At 35.8% G+C, this 19,318-nt stretch overlaps 2 pseudogenes; one reads left to right on the top strand and one right to left on the bottom strand.

Moving 5' to 3' along the window:
* The first annotated feature begins 661 nt into the window (after positions 1 to 661).
* LOC119641776 lies at positions 662 to 16,081 on the top strand (annotated as a pseudogene).
* Positions 16,082 to 16,253: 172 nt separating this feature from the next.
* On the bottom strand, positions 16,254 to 18,440 carry LOC119641777 (annotated as a pseudogene).
* Between the last annotated feature and the right edge of the window lie 878 nt (positions 18,441 to 19,318).

Consider the following 19,318-nt stretch of genomic DNA (forward strand, 5'->3'; position numbering starts at 1 on the left):
TCTAATATAAATAAATGTACATTAGATATTGAGTCTAGTAGTTTTAATAAAGTAATATATTGAATAGATATTCTGTTCTGAAGCTGATTTCAGAATGTCCAAAGGGTTACTCGCTCCAAATGCAATACTCCTACCCAAGGAAAAGTTAAGACAGTCGCAGAAAAGTGCTTTATAGTGAGAGTTTGTCCACAACTGTATATTGGGGAGGAAGACTTCTGCAAGATCCATTGGTGAGTTGTTTAACAAGTTATTTTTATTATAAATATCAAATAATATCAATATATTAAAAACAATGTATTACAATTAATTTTTTTAATAATAACATTGCGGCGGTGAAAAGCACTCTCCACGTTGGATCCTTCAATGTCGCTGCTTTTCAGATATTTGTTCCGAATAGCGAAAACCTGCGATTTCAATACTTAAAAGCGTCCCGTACGTCTACCATACGTTTAAGTTGCTGCATAATTTTAATAAACATTAGGTATAAATAGTTCAGTAAGTATGGAAAATTAAGTAGCTGTTAAAAGAGTAAGAATTACAATCCATTTGACATCTTGCATCAACACGTTGCAGCTGTCTCTAATTTATCTTACTTGGGTTTATTGTTAATGGAACTTAATTTTAAAGTACACTTTTCCTGATTCTACATTTAAAATACATAATGCAGGCAAGATTCGACGAATGGAACGAATTAAACACCAACGATATGTTAATGACGAAACAAGTAAAGAAACCAACATTTTTAACCGATACTGGATGTATGGAACAATTTCATGGTGTAGGAAATCTTAGCTCGATGGAAAAAATGATTTTGGAAAACGAAGAAAATTTAGATCCTCAAGCTTGCAATGCAATTTGGCGTGCTCGCGGTAGAGCGGTTTTTGAGACTCTTTTTTTTTTTCTCTTTTGCCTTACAAAACAAAAAATAAATTAACTACTTAAACACATGTATGCACCAGCGAAAAGAAAGAAGAAGTACGTGGTCCTCATTTATGCTGGGTGATACTGCACTCTACCACATGTCGTCTGCCCGGTATGTCGTCCGTAGGTTCGTCCTTCGTCCGTTGGCATCTGTGCACTGTCCCCTTACCTTCCCTCACATGCGCACCACATCATACCCCGCCTCGGCGGTGAGGTATACCTACTTAGTCAATCATTTTAGTAAAAAAAAACAAAAAAAAAACGCATAAGATGAGACAAGATTGCATCTGGTCACACCTCTGGACGGCTGCGTCTCTCGTTGACCGATGGGTGGCGTTGTTGTTTTCTTCCGTCCTAAATCTCCTCGTGCGGTAGCGGTGGTGGAGCTCGCTTGTTGCTGCTTTTACTCTTCAATAACAATTTTTCCTCATCTATTTTTTTGTTGTTGCAATGTATAAGGGTAAAAATGCACAGTCACTCCCACATATATATGTATAAGATAAATTATGTTCTTTTCTTCCTTTTTTTCTTGCTGCTATCGTAATTTCTTATGTCGCCACGTTGGTTTGCTTATGGATTCTTCTTACACCTGCAAACATTCCCATACTTATCTGCTACCCGCATACAATAGAAACTCCACTTTGAACAATTTGCATTGCTTTTCTAACAAATGCACACTTTATTCATGTTAAAAGAATACCAATAGTAATAAATTTTGTATAGTTAATTAAATTAATGCTTTAGCTCTGCTTAATTATATCTCTTTTTTTTTCTCTGTAATAATTTGTCCTATCTTACAATTGCAAATTGACAATAAAATGCAAAAAGTGCTATACAATTGTTTTGTCATAATGTTTGTTTGAATTTTATTTTTCTAAATGAAAGCCAATCTTGACAATGTTTGTATCACTAATTAATTAATTCTTTACTTTGCTTAATCACTCCGCTTTCGTTTTGTATTAAATTTCTTCCTACTTTTGAACTTTGCAAGATATGTAGATGTGTCCTTTTGTGGTTACTTTTCAAAATTTTTGATGCAAAATGTTTTCTCTAGTCATTTCCTTAACCTTCTTTTTTTTCTTTTAAATTCTTTGCATTATTTTTCATTTCTTTACTTTTCATTTATTTCGCTCTATACGCATATTTGGTCTTCCTCTACAATTTTTACATCCGCCTATACATGCATCAGTTACGGCATTTTTATCACTTTCAATGTTCAACTCATAACTGTCAACGAACTTGAGTTAACCCTTTTCCCTTTTTTTCACCTTTTTTTTTTTCTTTGAGATCGCGTTCATATATGGCTCCTCCAAAGTTAACGACCACTAGAACTTTATTTATCTGGGCTATGAACATGAATATGGTCTTAAATAAAAAAACTCGCACTTTCGCTTCTGTTTCTTTCCTTCTCACAGGCTCTCGTTTTCTTTTAAGCTGCCCATTAACATTTCTTTTTATTTTTATTATTATTTTTTTTTTTGTGTTTCCTGATTATTAGCACAAAATACTTTTATGACATCACATAATAGAGACTTTATATTAGTTTGGGGAAAAAGAAATCCATTATTTTTTCGGTAGATGGCTGCACTGATAGATTTCTCGTAAAGTATCGATCAAACAATTTCAGATTTATGCTCGTTGGAAAGGTGACATTTCGCAGTAAAAAAAATTCTTTTGCTGTTTTTTGTTTGGTGCGTTCAGTTGTGAGTTACAGCGTGTTAAAAATGGAAGTGAACAAAGAGAAAATTCGGTACATTTTACAATTTTTCTTTGACAAAGGCGAAAATGCAAGCCAGGCGGCTAAAATTGTGAATGGTGTTCATGGTTCCGCTACTGTAACAGCCAATTATGTGCAATTTTGGTTTCGTAGATTCCGTTCAGGATTTTTGATGTTAAAAATGCACCTCGCACAGGTAGGCCGGTCGTCGAAAATGTCGATAAAATCGGAGAAATGATCGAAGTTGAACTGCATGTTAGCAGTCGTAACATCGCCCAGGAGCTAAAAATCGACCATAAAACAGTTGTAAACCATTTACACAAGCTGGATTCAAAAAGGAGGTCGATGTTTGGGTGCCACACCAATTAACAGAAAAAAACATGATGGATTGAATTTCCATCTGCGAAGCCTTGGCCAAACGGAATGAGATAGACCCATTTCTTAAACGGATGGTGACTGGAGATGAGAAATGGATCACATACGATAACCCTGTGCGAAAACGATCGTGGTCAAAGAGCGGTGAAGCACCTCAAACGGTCAGGAAGGTTTTGCTATGCATTTGGTGGGACTGAAAGGGGATTATTTATTATGAGTTGCTTCCATATGGCCGAACGCTGAATTCTGATCTCTACTGTCAACTACTGAACCGTTTGAAGATAGCGATTGACCAGAAACGGCCAGAATTGGCCAACAGGAGAGGTGTCGTGTTCCACCAGGACAACGCTAGGCCACACACATCTACAGTGACTCGCCAGAAACTTCGGGAGCTTGGTTGGGATGTTTTAATGCATCCGCCATACAGTCCGGACTTGGCACCAAGCGATTATCATCTTTTTCTTGCATTGCAAAATTTCTTTAATGATACAAAATTGGAATCTAGGGAGGATTGTGAAAATCGACTACTAGAGTTTTTTGCAAATAGAGACCAGGACTTCTATGAGAGAGGCATTTTGAAGTTACCTTTAAAATGGCAACAAATCATACAACAAAACGGTGCATATTTGACCCAAATCGGGCAATCCGAAGCATGTTAAATAAAGTCCTGAAGTTCATATAAAAATAATGGATTTCGTTTTCCCCAAACTAATATTAAAAAGGTGCACGCATGGCGAACGAATTAGAAAATGTACATAAAAATGTTTTACCTTAATATATTTTATTTGTTTTTTCTATATGGCTTAACTGATTCTTTTTTTCGTTGGGCTCCTTTCGTTTTTTTACTTTTGTTGTTACACTGGGTAAAGAACTTTAATTTTTTCAAATGATGCTGCAATTGCTGTGGTACAATAAAAAATGTTCGCGAGCATGGTAGCAAAGCAACTCAACTTTTCTTATTTTTCTGAGTCGTTCCGAACCTCAGTTGGAAAACAGTACACTTTTGCCCTACTTCCATTCACCTTGCTTGACCTTCACACCTCCACTACTTTTTTCCTCTCTTCTTCGCTTGACCTTGTTCAATGATACATGAAGTCATTGCCCGTGATATTGTCATTCAGGCACAGATTAAAGTTATTAGACGCCTTTTCTCTTTGCATTTGGTATATGTAAAAAACTCTTAAAACACTTAACTAAGTCAGTTTCCTTACTTACTGCTTACCTCACTCTCTCCGAAATCTCTTTGGCAAACTATTAACAGCAAAACAAAACCACCACCAAAAATTCTCGCATCACTTTTCTTTCTCTCTTCTCTTTTGCATAACTAACGGCTAGCCGTCGCTTTGCAAAAGATCAGAAAAATCATGCAATGTCGCATAACGGCATGCCGTTATTACGACATTCGTAGTAACCGCAGACAGACCGGCTCCCTCCCTGTACTTGTTCGCGGACGTTACAAGCTATAAAATCAAGTATTGCCGAAGGCTGCATGAGAAAGCAGAAGCACAATAATAGCATTGAAGTACGTCTGCCACTCAGTCTAATTGAAGTGGACGCAGCAAGTAAACATAGTATTCATAACGGAAATAGGAAACCAACGCCAAGAACCTTCATGTTCGCAATGGTTGAGCGAAGTAGAGTGTTGTGAAGATAGTCGAGTGCCACGTATTTTCGTGATAGATAAGATGGGTCGTCGTTGCGATGCCTTTCGTTTTGATGCCGAATTTGCTAAATGCACCCCGATCGAAACTCCACCACGCGTAGGTTTCGCAAATAATCATGGGTTAGGATTAGATTTGAAACTCTCTCCCAAAAATTTAATTGTAATTACGTGATTTTTTCAGGTTCCCAGACTAAATTTGAAAAAAGGTGCAATTTAGAAATTAATCTGTTGATTTTCATATTTGTTTGCAAAAACAAATCCAAACTTCTCGTAATTTAAACAATTGAGAGGGAAAGGTTAAATTTTCTACAAATGTTTGTAAGTTATTTCCGGAAATCAACAAAAATAGACAACATATTTCTATCAATAGTTTATACAAAGAAAACGGAAAATCATTTTATTTTAACAAAAAGGTAAATTTCTGTTTGGAATGCAAAGAACAAGTTTTTTAAATATAAAATTTTTCTTATAAATAGAATAAAACTCGTGCACATTAGTATTTTGCTTTTTTTTCTGTTTCGAAATTTTTATTTAAAACTAACTTTTCCTAACTGTTATGCGCAAGTTTCAAATAAAATTTAGAGTGCGGGCCATTATGTGTGTAAGAAATAAATTTTTAAAAAAGTTGTTTTATTTTTTGTTGTTTATGCATTTTTATTTTTATAAGGTTAATTTGATTCTTTGGATTTGATTTCCTTCTATTTGTTGCGGCGCTGTAATAATATTAAATTCATGTTATGGTTTAAATGTTCGTTTTAGTTTGTTTTTAAATCGACAAACTTCACTAAAATCTTTAATTATCGTACAAAGTGTAACAATACAAAGTACTTACGTAAGGGTTAAGCTTTAAAGTCAAGCTATACAACTTTTGAAGATATATTTTCGATAACAATATGGTGGTAACTTTAAAGCCTCGAAGTAGTAAACATTTTCCCAAATATTTGTAAACACGTGCACTTCCCTGCCGCCCTAAAGTATTCAAAATGATACCAATTTTTTGAGCCTCCTTGGCTCGCGAGATTTCTTTATAACGCGTTGACTGCACGATCATATAACTCAATAGTAAATTTTTTCTCATAAGGATCATATTGTAATAATGTTTGATATGGTATGATGTGTTTAGATTATCTGTTTAGGCCCTATGCTGCTCGGCTGCAGTACACCAAGTCTATCCGTCTTTTATAATGCCAAAGTGTCTCGGCATAAGACGGTCACTAATCTCAATGGTTCAGGCGGATTGAACGCATTGTGGTCTTAGCGAGTAAAACGCTTGGTTGAGTTGCTTTATGAGAACTCTGATGAAAACTCTGATGAGAACTGATTTTCTTTATTTTCTTAGGCACTATTTATACTAAATTTTTACACTAAATTATTCTTATCTTATTCTAAACAGGATTGCAATTGCTTACTAAATTATCCTTAGCACACACTAGATTATTCTTATATAAACAGAATTATCGTTTTAGAGAGAAAATTGTTAATGTGTCGATAGACGTTAACAATTTTCTGTTATGCAAGAGGATTTTAGACGGTAATTTTTTTTTATTTTGAATCATTGTTTAGCTTTGTATGCCTAATTTTTTTTGTATTTGGTTTGTAGTTCAAAATTTTTATAGTTTTGTATTTTTAGGCTTAACTAGGTTTTGTTTATAATTGTTTATTCGTTAAATTTAGTTTACATTTATTGTATTGTATCTCTTAATTAAATTTTTATGTACAGTTCTTGGTTTATCTTTAATTTGTATTGCGACATTGGGTTCTTCTATATCTATTACTTCATATGGTCCTTCATAGGGTTTATCTAATCTTTTCCTGTTGTGTTTCTTTGATAGGATTTGATCTTCTATGTTTATATCGATTGGATTAGTGTAATTTTCTTTTGATAGTTGTGTTTGCTGCTTTTGCTTTTTCTAAAAATCTTTTAGCCTTTTCTAAAGAATATTTTAATTTTGTTTTTAGCTCATTTATGTAGTTTTCTGGGTTGTATGTAGGATTTGAATTTAATATTGTTTCGTTGCGCATGTATGGCAATTTTCCGTATATCAATTCAAAAGGTGTATATTGTGGTTCTACGTGAGGGGTAGTTGTATATGCGAAAGTGTAGTATGGTATCCATTTATCCCAATCATTGTTTGTTGCAAAGGTTAAAAGGTATTCGTTAAGGACTCTGTGATGTCTTTCAATTGTACATAAGGTTTCGTGGTGGTAGGGGGTTGAGAACTTTTGCTCGATATCTAGTAATAGACAAATTTCTTTTATTAGTTCATTGTTGAATTCTGTTCCTCTGTCAGATTTTAATGTTTTAAATTGGCCGTATTTGAGTATTACCTCTTCTGTTAAAATTTTGGCAATTGATTTTGCGCTTTTATCTACAATAGGATGTGCGATTATATATTTTGTTAGTTCGCATTCCATTGTTAATATGTATCGGAAATTATTGGAAGGTTTTATTGTTCCTACTGTATCTATACTTAGTGTTTCAAAAGATGTGGACGGTGTATCTGTTATTGTGAGAGGTTCTTTTGTATGTTTTGTTTGTTTGCTTGTTTGGCAAATGTGGCATTGTTTTATATAATTTTTTATCATGTTGAACATATTGCGCCAGATGTATTTTTGGCTTAATTTTTGGAATGTTTTTCTTACTCTGAAATGTCCTGAGTGTGGGCAAGTGTGGTATTCTACTATTAATTTGCACTTTTCTTCATCATCATGTATTCTTTCTCTTTCTTTGTATAATAGTATATTTATGCGGTTTCTTTTAATATTGTTGAATTTTTCTTTTAATATCTCTTTGGATATGTATTTAAATATATCATCATGCATAATGCATAGCCTAAAAAATTTAACTTGTTTAGTTTTGATGTCAATTTTTCCAAGAGCGCATCGAAATGGTCTGGATATTCATTGCATCTCACACGTGTGTAGTTTAATTCGTTAACATTTTCAATTATCATATCTTTTATACCGCTTTCGAATTTGAATTCTAATTTTCTTGTGTTCTTAATATCATTTATTGATGTGTATTCCCACATATTTAGTTGTTCATAGTGTGTGTTTTCTTTTGCCGATTTGCTTCTGGTTATTACTAGTGTCTTTTTTATCCGTTCTTGGTCTTCTTCTCTGGATATTGGAATCATCTCTTTTAATATATCAGAATTAATATTTATCCTTGATAAGGCGTCAGCTTTAGTGTTGCTTGAACCTTTTTTATAAATTATGTTGAAATCGTAGTCCGATAATTCTATTCTTATTCTGGTTAATTTTGAGGTAGGGTTTTTGTGGGAGAATAGTGCTACTAATGGTCTGTGATTAGTTATCACTGTGAATTTTTTGCCGAATAAGTAGGGTCTGAAATGTGTTATTCCAAAGTGGATTGCGAGTAGTTCTTTTTCTATGATCGGTTTGTTTTTTTGTGTTTGTTTAGAGATTTGCTTGCGTATGCGATAGGTAAGTCTTGACCTATTTCTCCTTGTGATAGTACTGCTCCTAAGGCGTAGTTTGATGCATCAGTTGTTAAAATGAAGGGTTTATCGAAATTTGGATATTGTAATATTGGTGGGGATATTAGTTTGTTTTTGAGTTCTAGGAATGCCTGATTACTGGACAAACGTCCAGTCGAAGTCTTTTCCTTTTTTCAGGAGATCGTTTAGTGGTTGTGCTATGTTGGCAAAGTCTTTTATAAATTTCCTGTAATAGTTACAAAATGCTACAAATCTTCTTACTTCGGCAGTATTTTTGGGTTGGGGGTAGGTTTTTATTGTTTCGTATTTAGCGGGATCTGGTTTTATGCCTTCGGGTGTTGTTAGGTGTCCTAAATAGGTTACTTCTGGTTGTAGAAAGTTGCATTTGGATGGATTTAGTTTTAGGTTGTATTTGTCAAGTCGTTCTAGTACTTTTGTTAAATTTCTGTTGTGATGTTCGAAACTACATCCGTGTATTATTATGTCGTCTACGTATAAAAATGCTTCGGTGTCTAGTCCTGATAAAGCTATGGTTAACATTCTTTGAAAACTGTTGGACGAAATTTTTAGTCGTGTACTGATAGTCTCCGTTTGGTGTTGAAAAGCCGGCTAAAGGTCGCGAGTTTTTGTTAAGTTTTATTTGATGAAATGAGTTTGTCATGTCCAAAGTGGAGAAATATTTTGCTCGTCCTAGTCTATCTAAGATGTCTTCTAATCTTGTAAGGGGGAATTTGTCGTTTACTATTTTTCGTTTAGTTTTCTGTAGTCAACTACTAGTCGCAATTTCTTTATGTCTGTCTGATTTTTTTTGGGTACTAGTAAAAGTGGTGAGCTATAGGGGCTAATTGAGGGTTCTATAATGTTTTGTTGTAGTAATTCCTTTACCTGAGTGTGTATGGTGTCAGTTTGTGCGTGGGGTAATTTATAGTTTTTTATGTATACTGGTGTATTGTCGTTTGTTTGTATATTTTGTGTATAAAATTTATTTACTGTGAGTGGTTCGTTTTCTAGGTGGAATACTGTTTGAAATTTTTTAAAAATTTTTATGAGTTCTTGTTTTTGAGAGTTGTTGACGGTGTCTAATTTTATAGATTGTAATATTTTTTGGAGTCGTTGTTCATCATATTGAGTGTGTATACTGGTGTTTTGTAAAATTTGGTAGGTATGGAGTGGTTCGGAGTTGATATGTAGGTGTTGTATTGTGACTTCTTTATCTAGTGTATTTAATATTTTAATGTGTTTTTGTCCGTTTTTTGGTATTATTAAATTGGCTAAAAAGATTCCTTTTTCTATATCTCTATTTAGTACTAAAGCATCGCTATCTATTTTGATATCTATGGGGACTATAATTTCGCATCTTGAGGGAAGGAATATGTTGTTTTTACTAAGTATTTCATTGTATATGGGGAGTTGAATTTAGTCGTCGTGTATATTAACTGTAAGAGAAAAATTTTCGTAATTTATATTGCAAGCATACTTGTGTAGGAAATCTCTTCCTATGATTCCATCGGTTTTTATCGGAAGTTCTGGTCTACTAGTTGTATTTTATGTTGAATGATTCCGTTTCCTAGATTTATGTTCAAATGTGTGGTTCCCATTGTTTCTATACGTTCGTTGGTTATTCCTGTTAGATTAATGCATTCTGCGTTGTTTAGTGGGTAGTCTTCCAAAAGGTGTGCTTTGCAGAGGCTGATGTCTGCTCCTGTGTCTAATAGAAATGATAGTTCTGTTTTTGTTGCATTTTTAATATCTAGTAATATATAGTTTGATAGTTTTGAGAGGGAAAAGATATGGGAGTTGGTTTGTTTTGTGTATTCGGTGGATGCCTGGTTTAAGTGTTTTGTCCCGAATTCAGGGGCATCATTAAGGAATTCGGGTGAAATGCGTTCCCCTGGTCTTCAATTGCGTGTAAGCGGTGATTTTGGTTGTTGTTTCTTTGATTCCTGTTATTATTTTGATTTCGATAGTTGAAATTCCTGTTATTTCTATTAAAATTGTTGTTATTGTTGTTGGTATTGGAATTATTATAATTATTGCTATTAAAATTGTTGTTATTATTATAATTCCTGTTTTGGTTATTATATCCTTGATTGTTTCTATTTGGATTATTATTATGGTATTGCTTTCTGTTGTTGTTAGTGTATGACTTTCTGTTGTTGTTGTAGCGATTGTGTAAATTTTTCTTTTGGTAATTTATTCTCATTACCTGGGAATTTGTTTGGGTCGCACTCTCGTATTGTAGCGCAATATTAATTGCTTCCGAAAAGGTTTTTGGTTGGGCCGCAAATATAGTGGGTTTAATATAGTCATCGAGACCGTTTTTGAATATGGTTAAAGCGTACGTATCGTTGATACTAGTAATGACGGATTTTTGTTCGTTAGTGGGGTTGGGACCTAGTTCTTTGATTTGGAGGTTATTTAGATCTGCTAATATGTTTAAAATTTTGTTTTTGAAACCTGTGATAGTGCCTTTCTGTGTTGTTTGGTTTAATAGTGAGTGTAGATGTGGTATTGTTTGATTTGATTTAAATTTATTTTCAAGTGTGGTTTTTAATTCTTGTAGTGTTGTTGGAATCTCATTTGCAAGGGCGGTTTGGACGTTTGAGTATAGTTTGCAGTAAAAGGTATATTCTATTAGTTGTGGTTTGGTCTCTTCTTTTATGATTCTGTATATTATTTCAACAACTTTTAAAAAGCAGTTGATATCTTTATAATTGCCGGTGAAAGTGGGTACAGATTTGGAAGCTGTTTCTAAGTTAGAATCCATTTTTGGTTGTATTATATTATCTGTTTTGCTGGGGTTTATATCTTCTAGAGGATTTTTGGTTTTTTCAATTTCTAATAGTTCTTTTGCAATTTGATATTTCTTCTTAAATGTTTCTATTTTATTTATTAGGTCTGGTTGCTCTGGTTTTGTATTAGTTTCTACTATGGTACGGACTCTGGTTCTATAGTTTTCTAACTCTTCTAGTTTGCTATCGATAGTTTCCTTTTTATATGTTTTGCTTCCTAGCTTCTTAAGGTTGGAAATTATCTTATCTATAAAGATGTTGATTTCATCTATTCTTTCCGTTAAAAATATGTATGTGTTTTTTTTTTTTTTTGAATTTATGTATTTAAGTTTTCAATATGTGTTTGTATCTTTTGATATTCTTACAATGTATTTAATTAATGTTCTTTATTCTAACATTTCTAAAAAAAAATTTTTTTTTTTTTTGAATTGTTCTGTTCATATTTTAAAGAAAAAATTTTTTTTGATATATATTTTCTAATTTAGGGTGGGATCATTGTCTGGTCGGCTGGTGTGGGGGTGTGTAGTATGTTTGGTAGGATCCGAGCTTCTGTCTCGAAGTTTGACTGTTGTCCTCGGGTGGAATCATTGTGTGTAAAATTTGTTTGGGCGGAATCGAAAATTTTGGCTGCCTTAGTGGAATCGTGTTGGGAAAAACATTTTTTTGGAATAATAAAAAAATTTTTGCTGCCTCAAAAAAATAAGGGCAGGTTACTGCGTAGTTTGCAGGATCGGTCGCAGGATCGCCATGTAATAATGTTTGATATGGTATGATGTGTTTAGATTATCTGTTTAGGCCCTATGCTGCTCGGCTGCAGTACGCCAAGTCTATCCGTCTTTTATAATGCCAAAGTGTCTCGGCATAAGACGGTCACTAATCTTAATGGTTCAGGCGGATTGAACGCCTTGTGTTCTTAGCGAGTAAAACGCTTGGTTGAGTTGCTTTATGAGAACTCTGATGAGAACTGATTTTCTTTATTTTCTTAGGCACTATTTATACTAAATTTTTACACTAAATTATTCTTATCTTATTCTAAACAGGATTGTAATTGCTTACTAAATTATCCTTAGCACACACTAGATTATTCTTATATAAACAGAATTATCACTGTTTACATGCGAAGTGAAGTGTGACATTTTATTTTATCAAAAGGGTTATGCTGAAGTGGCATAATTTTGTCACACTTCAAGTGGATGCATACGATAGTATGCGATCACACTACAATATTTGTATCCCTCTATCTCAGGATTTGCTATCACCAAATTCAAACTCGCTCTTTCAATGCTTCTCAATTGGAACCAAAATCAGACTCGCTCTTTCAATGCAATAGGTTGTCACTAAATACATATTGTTATGTATTTTTTATACACATTCTGAGTGGTTTTTGTTCATTTTTAGAGACCTGCCGTTTGATTTTTCCAAATTCTGAGAGACTTTGGGTTCGCATTTTACAAATTTTGAGGCACTTTAGGTTCGCTTTTTACAAATTCTGAGACACTTTGGGTTTGATTTTTACAAATCCTGACAGACTTTGGCTTCGCGATCCTACAAGTAAGAAACTTCCTGCTCGAATATAAACAAAATAAAAATTTCTTGGGGAGAATTTTTCTTGGCTTTTGTTTCTTTGCTATCATAACAGACTCTAAATGGAAACGAGAATAATTGCAAAAGTTAGTCTGTATTTGTTGATAATTGAGAAAATATTGAAGAAGCGAGTCTGAGTTTGTTTACAATTGAGAAAGAAAAGCGAGTTTGAATTTGGCCAAACCTGATGTAGTGTAACCACTCAATATTTAAGGTTCTTTTATTAGTTACTCTTTATTTAGATTTTGGCTTATGTTCTATTAGACTTATTACACTACTGCTTATATTTTGACCTAACTGATGTATGGTCAGTATCTTATATAGGAAATAACTTAATGCTAACTTAAGCAATTAATATAACTAAAGTAGGTTATCGCTAGAATGGTAACGTAAGCACATAATATAAAAATGGGTTATTAAGAGAATTACAGCTTAAGCAAATAATATTATATTAATAGATTATTACTAGAGTTACACTATCTTAACTAGGTTATGTGTAATATGTAAACTTAGCAATAACTTGTAAATTACGGTAGAGTGCGACAGGTCGATAATACTGCACTGAGAATAATTGAAAAAACGAGTTTGAGTTTGGTCAAATCTGAGAATATTGAAAAATCGAGTTAGAATTTGGTCACATCTGAGAGTAATTCAAAGAGCCCGTCCGAATTTGGCTACATCTGAGAAAATATTGAAAAAATTAGTCTGCATTTCTTTACAATTGAGAATAATTCAAAGAGGTTAATTTATAAAATCAAAGGGTTCTTTTTTATATTTAAAAGGTCATAGCCAATGTACGCATAGACAGACTAAGCCATGTCTGCCCGTCTATGTGGTGTTTGTTGTTGGCACCTTTCTGGTCGCCAAAAAGAAGACAACGACTTCAGACTTTTATAAAAGGATTGGAAGTTTTTGCACACAGGTTGGTTTTGCAAATGCGTCAAATTAGTGGGAGCAGAAGAGCGTAGTGGGGCGCAAACTGAACGCAACTCCCATTTCCTTAATAAAAACTTGTCTGTTTTTGCTCGTTACTCAGAAATTATAAAGATTAGAAGGTTAATAAGTTACTTGGCGAAAAGAGCTACGTTCTCTTTACGTGTCAAAATTAAACAAATCGACCACGCCCACATAAAAATATAAATGACTAAATTTTATTTTTTCATTTTTTTGAAAATTTATGATGAAGTCAAACTAGAAAAATCTGTTTAGAACTATTTGATACATTCCCTAAATGCTTAAAAATGGATTAATTCTTAAATGAACATGGTGATCGCCACGATTAATTTTTTCTTAATAATATCAGCTGGGTGGGCATCAATTAAAAGGACTTGGAGAGTACAATGCGGGAAGCTAAGTGTGTTAGTTCCAAATTAAACATCTCGGACGTCACGATGTAGTGAACCAATTTTTTCCTTAAAATACCGTTATAATACGTATTACATAAAAGAAGTTGGAGAGTAGAATGCGGTAAATTGTATTAATTGTAATAAAATAGTGGTCGTTTGAAAAAAACGCAAAAGCGTTTATGTGTTGGGTACGCGAGATTTCGTACGTACGCACTCTTCCATCAAAATTTTCTTTGATGCACCATCGAATATCCTCCTTCCATGCATTCTGTTGGTTGTGAATATTTTGGCAAGAACCATTGACTTCAAATAACTCCGTAAGAAGAAATGCAGCGATGTTAAATCACATGATCTTTTATATCAACATTCCGCTCATATATTCTACGAAATTTGCAAACCGTAGGCGCCAAACTTTCATTATTTTTGAAATCTTATTCAACAATGAAATGTCATTGCTCTCTCGTGTAGTGTTCCATTCCTTAAACTGTGCAAGAGATCGATATGACTCAGTGTCCGAAAGATTTTTATATTGTCCCCGCAAATGGCTATCGAATTCCTTACTTAATATTGTGTTAGTAATGCTTCAGTTTCGAATTTAAGGGATTGTGGATAGAAAATCATATTCATTATGTCAAAGCAAATGTATTTCAATTTCGAATTTATCAATATTAAAATGTCTTTTTGATTTTAAGTAAAACCTTCTCCATTCTGGTCATATCTGTACAAATAAATAGAATGTCAAAAGAAATTTGGAAGCAATTGCAAGTTTTTTTTGGAATTCCGAAAAAATACTTTAGTTAAGGAAACTACTACAATCGCTGTCACCAGCTTATTAACAATATTTTTCTCTGATTTTCGTTATGACGTGAAAAAATGTAACAATTTCTGGTTAATGTCATTATACTGCTGCGATTTGTTGCGCTTGAGCATTTAGGTTTTTCCATTCAAACTTTCGTGGTAATGAAATGGCAACAATCGTCTTTTTCTTCTGAGCTCTAGCTCACATCCAGCCATAAATATAAAACTTCGCCTGCACAGTGTTAAGGCCGAATTGGAATTATCGCCACGCCATAAGCACGAATCGTTAAATTTGGAATATGGAATGATAACGCTCTCATACAACCGTTCAATCAAAGTGTAGACAACGATGATAAGCGTAAAAAAGAGCCTGCTCGGCTGCATTTTCAATTGGCCAAATTATTGAGTGTTGTACGTTTGCAACAAATGGCCATGGAATGCTAAGAAGAATAGCGATTTCAACACCTGGCTGCTGGGTAGCACACATTATGGCGCGTTGTACACATATTGGGACAATCAAGGCTATATGGCTTTATTGGCTCGTGATGCAGTAAATAGTGAAAAATTTCTTAAATATCTAAAAGAACATCACTGGTTAGATAATCGAACTGCCGCCTTATTCATCGATTTCACTTAATATAACATGGATTCGAATGTTTTCACCATTTGTTCTTTAATAATAGTAAACACCGTTTTCCAGCGTAGTATGGCATAAGAAATTGAATTCGTCAGCCTTGCTCAGCAATATTGAACAGTTTTCCTGCTGGTGCCTGCTTCTGCTCTTCTTATATGCTTTAGAGCTAATACAAATTACAAAAGCGATGATTTTAAAAGCCTGGTATATACCTCAGTTTTTTGCTTCGTATTAAAATAGTGTTGATGTTTCAACTTTAATCATGAACTTTCTAATATTCATAGTCTTGATATTACGTGACAGTGCTGTGGTGAATTCTTTGAAGTATTTTAAGAAACTCAAAAAACTTGAATAAGTGGATTTTCGAGTACCTATTTACTTGGACACTTATGGAAGGATTTCTAGTAGCTTTAATCACTATACGCATTTGGAAGGTTCTACAATTTGCTCCTGTATTCCGTTCATTTACACACACACTATTTAAGACCACCGTTCCTTTGATGTTCAGCATAATCGATTTACAAATCTTTCTAATGGCTGTGAATTCGGCTGCTCAGATTATCAACGACTCTCATAGTGAAAATTTTGCCCGTTATTTTACCGGCATTACGTCAATAATTTTGGATTTAGTTCTCGCACTTCGCCTAAAGATTTAAGTCATGGTGGCAGCGTTCTGGATTTTATACTTTATATTATTCTGATGTTCGTGGTTGCTATATTTCTGATCAATTTTTTTGTTAGACTAATAATTGAATACTTAAAGGAAGCCCGAAAAGAACGAGACCAATAGCAACCCGACCAATTCACTTATTGGGAATTTATTAACGCCGAACTAAAACACTTTAAACTTAAAACGGTTGAACACCGTTTACGTGTTATGAAATTGTTCAAATAATAATAAAAAAATAAAAAAAACGAACGAATAATAATGGTGCTTTTTATGCCAAATGAATTAAAACTCCTTACAGTTTTCCTATTTCTGAAGGCAAAGAGCCTTCCCCAGTGGCTGGAACCCCTTTAGCAGCTATACTGTAGGATGGTCATGACGGCAGCATTGTTAATTCATAGAGAGCCGTACACGAGGCATTGTAATATTCTGGATCCTCCAATTCAGGATTGTATTTACCTGATCCGATCCTACAATCAGTGTCTAGGAGAATGTCTAGAACCGAAGTTAATTGAAAGGTTGTTTTAAAGATACCGAAACTAGCTAAAGCTCCGTGATGCAATAAATGCAAAGAAACAATAAACAAAGGTTTTACAAATGCCGTTAAACGCTGCTAACTAATATTGCGCTTGCGCTTCACTAATACCTCGTCCAAAGTCTTTAGAATTATACGAAAATCGTCATGATTTTTTTCAGCATTTACAGTTAACATATTTCTATATGTTGATAAAAACATATAGGCTCGTGTTCAGAATTTCGCCCTGACCTGACAGTATAGCAAATATGGTTTGTATACAGTGCAATTGTTCATGGTATCCTAAATCCTCTTGGGTTTCCAAAACGCGATTCAGCACATCAATTAGATCAGCAAAGAAATCCAAATTAATAACATGGGCGAATCTAAGCGTTTCGAAAAGATGTTTAAAGGAGAAACTTGTTAAATTATTTATTATGTAAAAAACTTACTATGCCAATTCTTCCAGAATGGGACTCAATACTTTTAAATTAGATCGTTATTTAGTACCCGAAAGTATATAGTAAACATGATTTTGATTATCTCGATTAGTTTGTAATTTTTAGCCTGTTTGTGCTCCTCGGCATGGGTCTCTTCTAATTCTTTATTCAATTCGGCCAATTTTGTCGGCCTTTTACTTTCTTTCTTGGAAAGATTTAGCACACGTTGACGATGCGCTTCTAATTTCTTTTGTTTCAGTTCATTTTCTTTTTCCAAGTTCAAGCCAACATTTTTTATTTTTAACGCGATTAGATAAGTAATGCATTCCAAATTAACATTATTAAATGAATTATGCGATGCATTGTAAAAAGAGACATCTCTGGCTTTTTATCGTTAGCAAATCCAAAGTGAAAACATTGGTTGACTGCTTTTCACACGCACACACACACACACACACACACACACACACAGGACTAAGCTCAGGCTACTGTGGCGGTGACAGGTGGCGGATCGTGATCGGCCGACGAGTACACAAAAACTAGTAGGTTAGCTGAGAATAACAAATAAGCAGTCCCAGACCAAGAGCGGCAGAGGAGGAGGGGCGGCTGAAAAGGCCGCATAACCCTGCGAATCTTCGGTGACAGGACGAGTAGGCGCCGTCCTTGAAATAGGTGCGCCCCACTCTTCTATGGGGTGGCACCGAGGGAGAGAATTCTTCAATTCTACGAAGCCTAGGGATAGGCGTCAAGACCGAGCTCGGTGAGGTCTTGATTATGGCATACCGGAACACGTAACTGAATCGATGACTTTGAGCTGGTGGTGGCAGTATTCTGTTAGGTTGGAGTGACACCCAGCCGAAATGGCTTTCGGGCTAATGCTGACACCGCTGCCGCCCCGTTAAAATTATGGCAAGTCTGGGAAGTACGTTCTAGGCCGCACCGTTAAGTTGGTGGGTGTAGGCCCAGTTGAGATGAACTCCTGGCTAATGCTGGACCTGGCACTGAACCTGGCACTAACCATAACGGGGGCTGCTGAGTAGCACACGGCAGGCGTCCCTAACGGCCAGCACCCACTGAAGGACTTGGAGTGGCAGAAAGTCAGAGCAAAAATGGAAACAAAAGAAAGGCAGATCGGCTAAAAGAAAGACATGTGAAGGGTAGACCCGACATTATCGTCATAGCAGCTAAAGACGAGCTCTCGTATGCGGATATGCTCCGCAAGGTTAAGGACGAACCGCAATTAAGTAAGTTTGGTGAGATGGTGCAGAAGATAAGAAGAACGCAGAAGGGCGAGCTTATATTGCAACTGGACCAGAGCGGAGAGAAGGCAGAAGAGCTGAGAGCGGCAGTGGGCTCCTTTTTAGGAGGGGAGGCCGAAGTCAGGTGTCTGAAGCAACGCAAAATGGTCGAGTGCAAAGACATCGACGAACTCACCACCGGGCAGCGCACTTAAGTCCCAATATGGCGTGGCATCCGCAGAGGTGGTTAACTTAAGGAAAGCATATAGCGGCACGCAGACGGCGCTCATTAGCCTACAGCAGGAGGAAGCCGCTAAGCTACTGGCAGGCAGAAAATTGCGTATAGGCTGGGTGATCTGTAGGATCATAAAGCGCACACCTTTGTTGAGATGTTTCCGATGCCTGGAGTTTGGGCACATAGCAAAGCAATGTGCAGCCCCATCTGACCGGTCAAAGGCTTGTCGGAGGTGTGGAGAGGAAGGCCATATTGCAAAAAACTGCACTAAGGAGCCTTTTTGCGTGTTCTGCAGGAAGACGCCGAATCTAGGCGCTAAGCACGTGGCGGGAAGCGAGAAATGCCCGCTGTTCAAGCAGGCACTGGTCAGTAAAGCGCGGAAATGAGAATCATGCAATTAATCTCAATCACGGCGAGGCAGCACATGATCTGCTCAGACAGAGGGTCATAGAAGAGAAGGTAGACCTGGTGTTGATCAGCGAGCCATTCAGAAGCATCAACCGTGGCGGATGGATTGCCGGTGCAGCAGGGAAAGCGGCAGTCTGGTCAACCGATTTTGCACTCCTGGATGAAAACGCCCAGCGCAACGGCTACGCGAGAACGAGAGGTCGGGACATACATTGTGACAGTTGCTATGCACCCCCAAGCTGGACGCAGGAAGAGTTCCTGTACATGTTGGATGATCTAGAGGCGGATGCCCGCAACAAACCACTGGTCATAATCGCGGGGGACTTTAACTCCTGGGCGGTGGAATGGGGCAGTAGAACCACCAATGCTAGAGGAACGCAGAAATAAGCTTGGCTAGGAAGGAGTGCCTTAAGACCAAACGATTGGTGCAGCGATCAAGGGGGAAGCCGGACTTCGACAACCGGGTCTACGCCTACAAGTGCCTGCGCGGTGACCTGAAGAAAGCCATTAGGCGCAGCAAGAGAA

Source organism: Glossina fuscipes, unplaced genomic scaffold, assembly GCF_014805625.2.
Source record: "Glossina fuscipes isolate IAEA_lab_2018 unplaced genomic scaffold, Yale_Gfus_2 177, whole genome shotgun sequence".
NCBI classification, from domain to species: domain Eukaryota; kingdom Metazoa; phylum Arthropoda; class Insecta; order Diptera; family Glossinidae; genus Glossina; species Glossina fuscipes.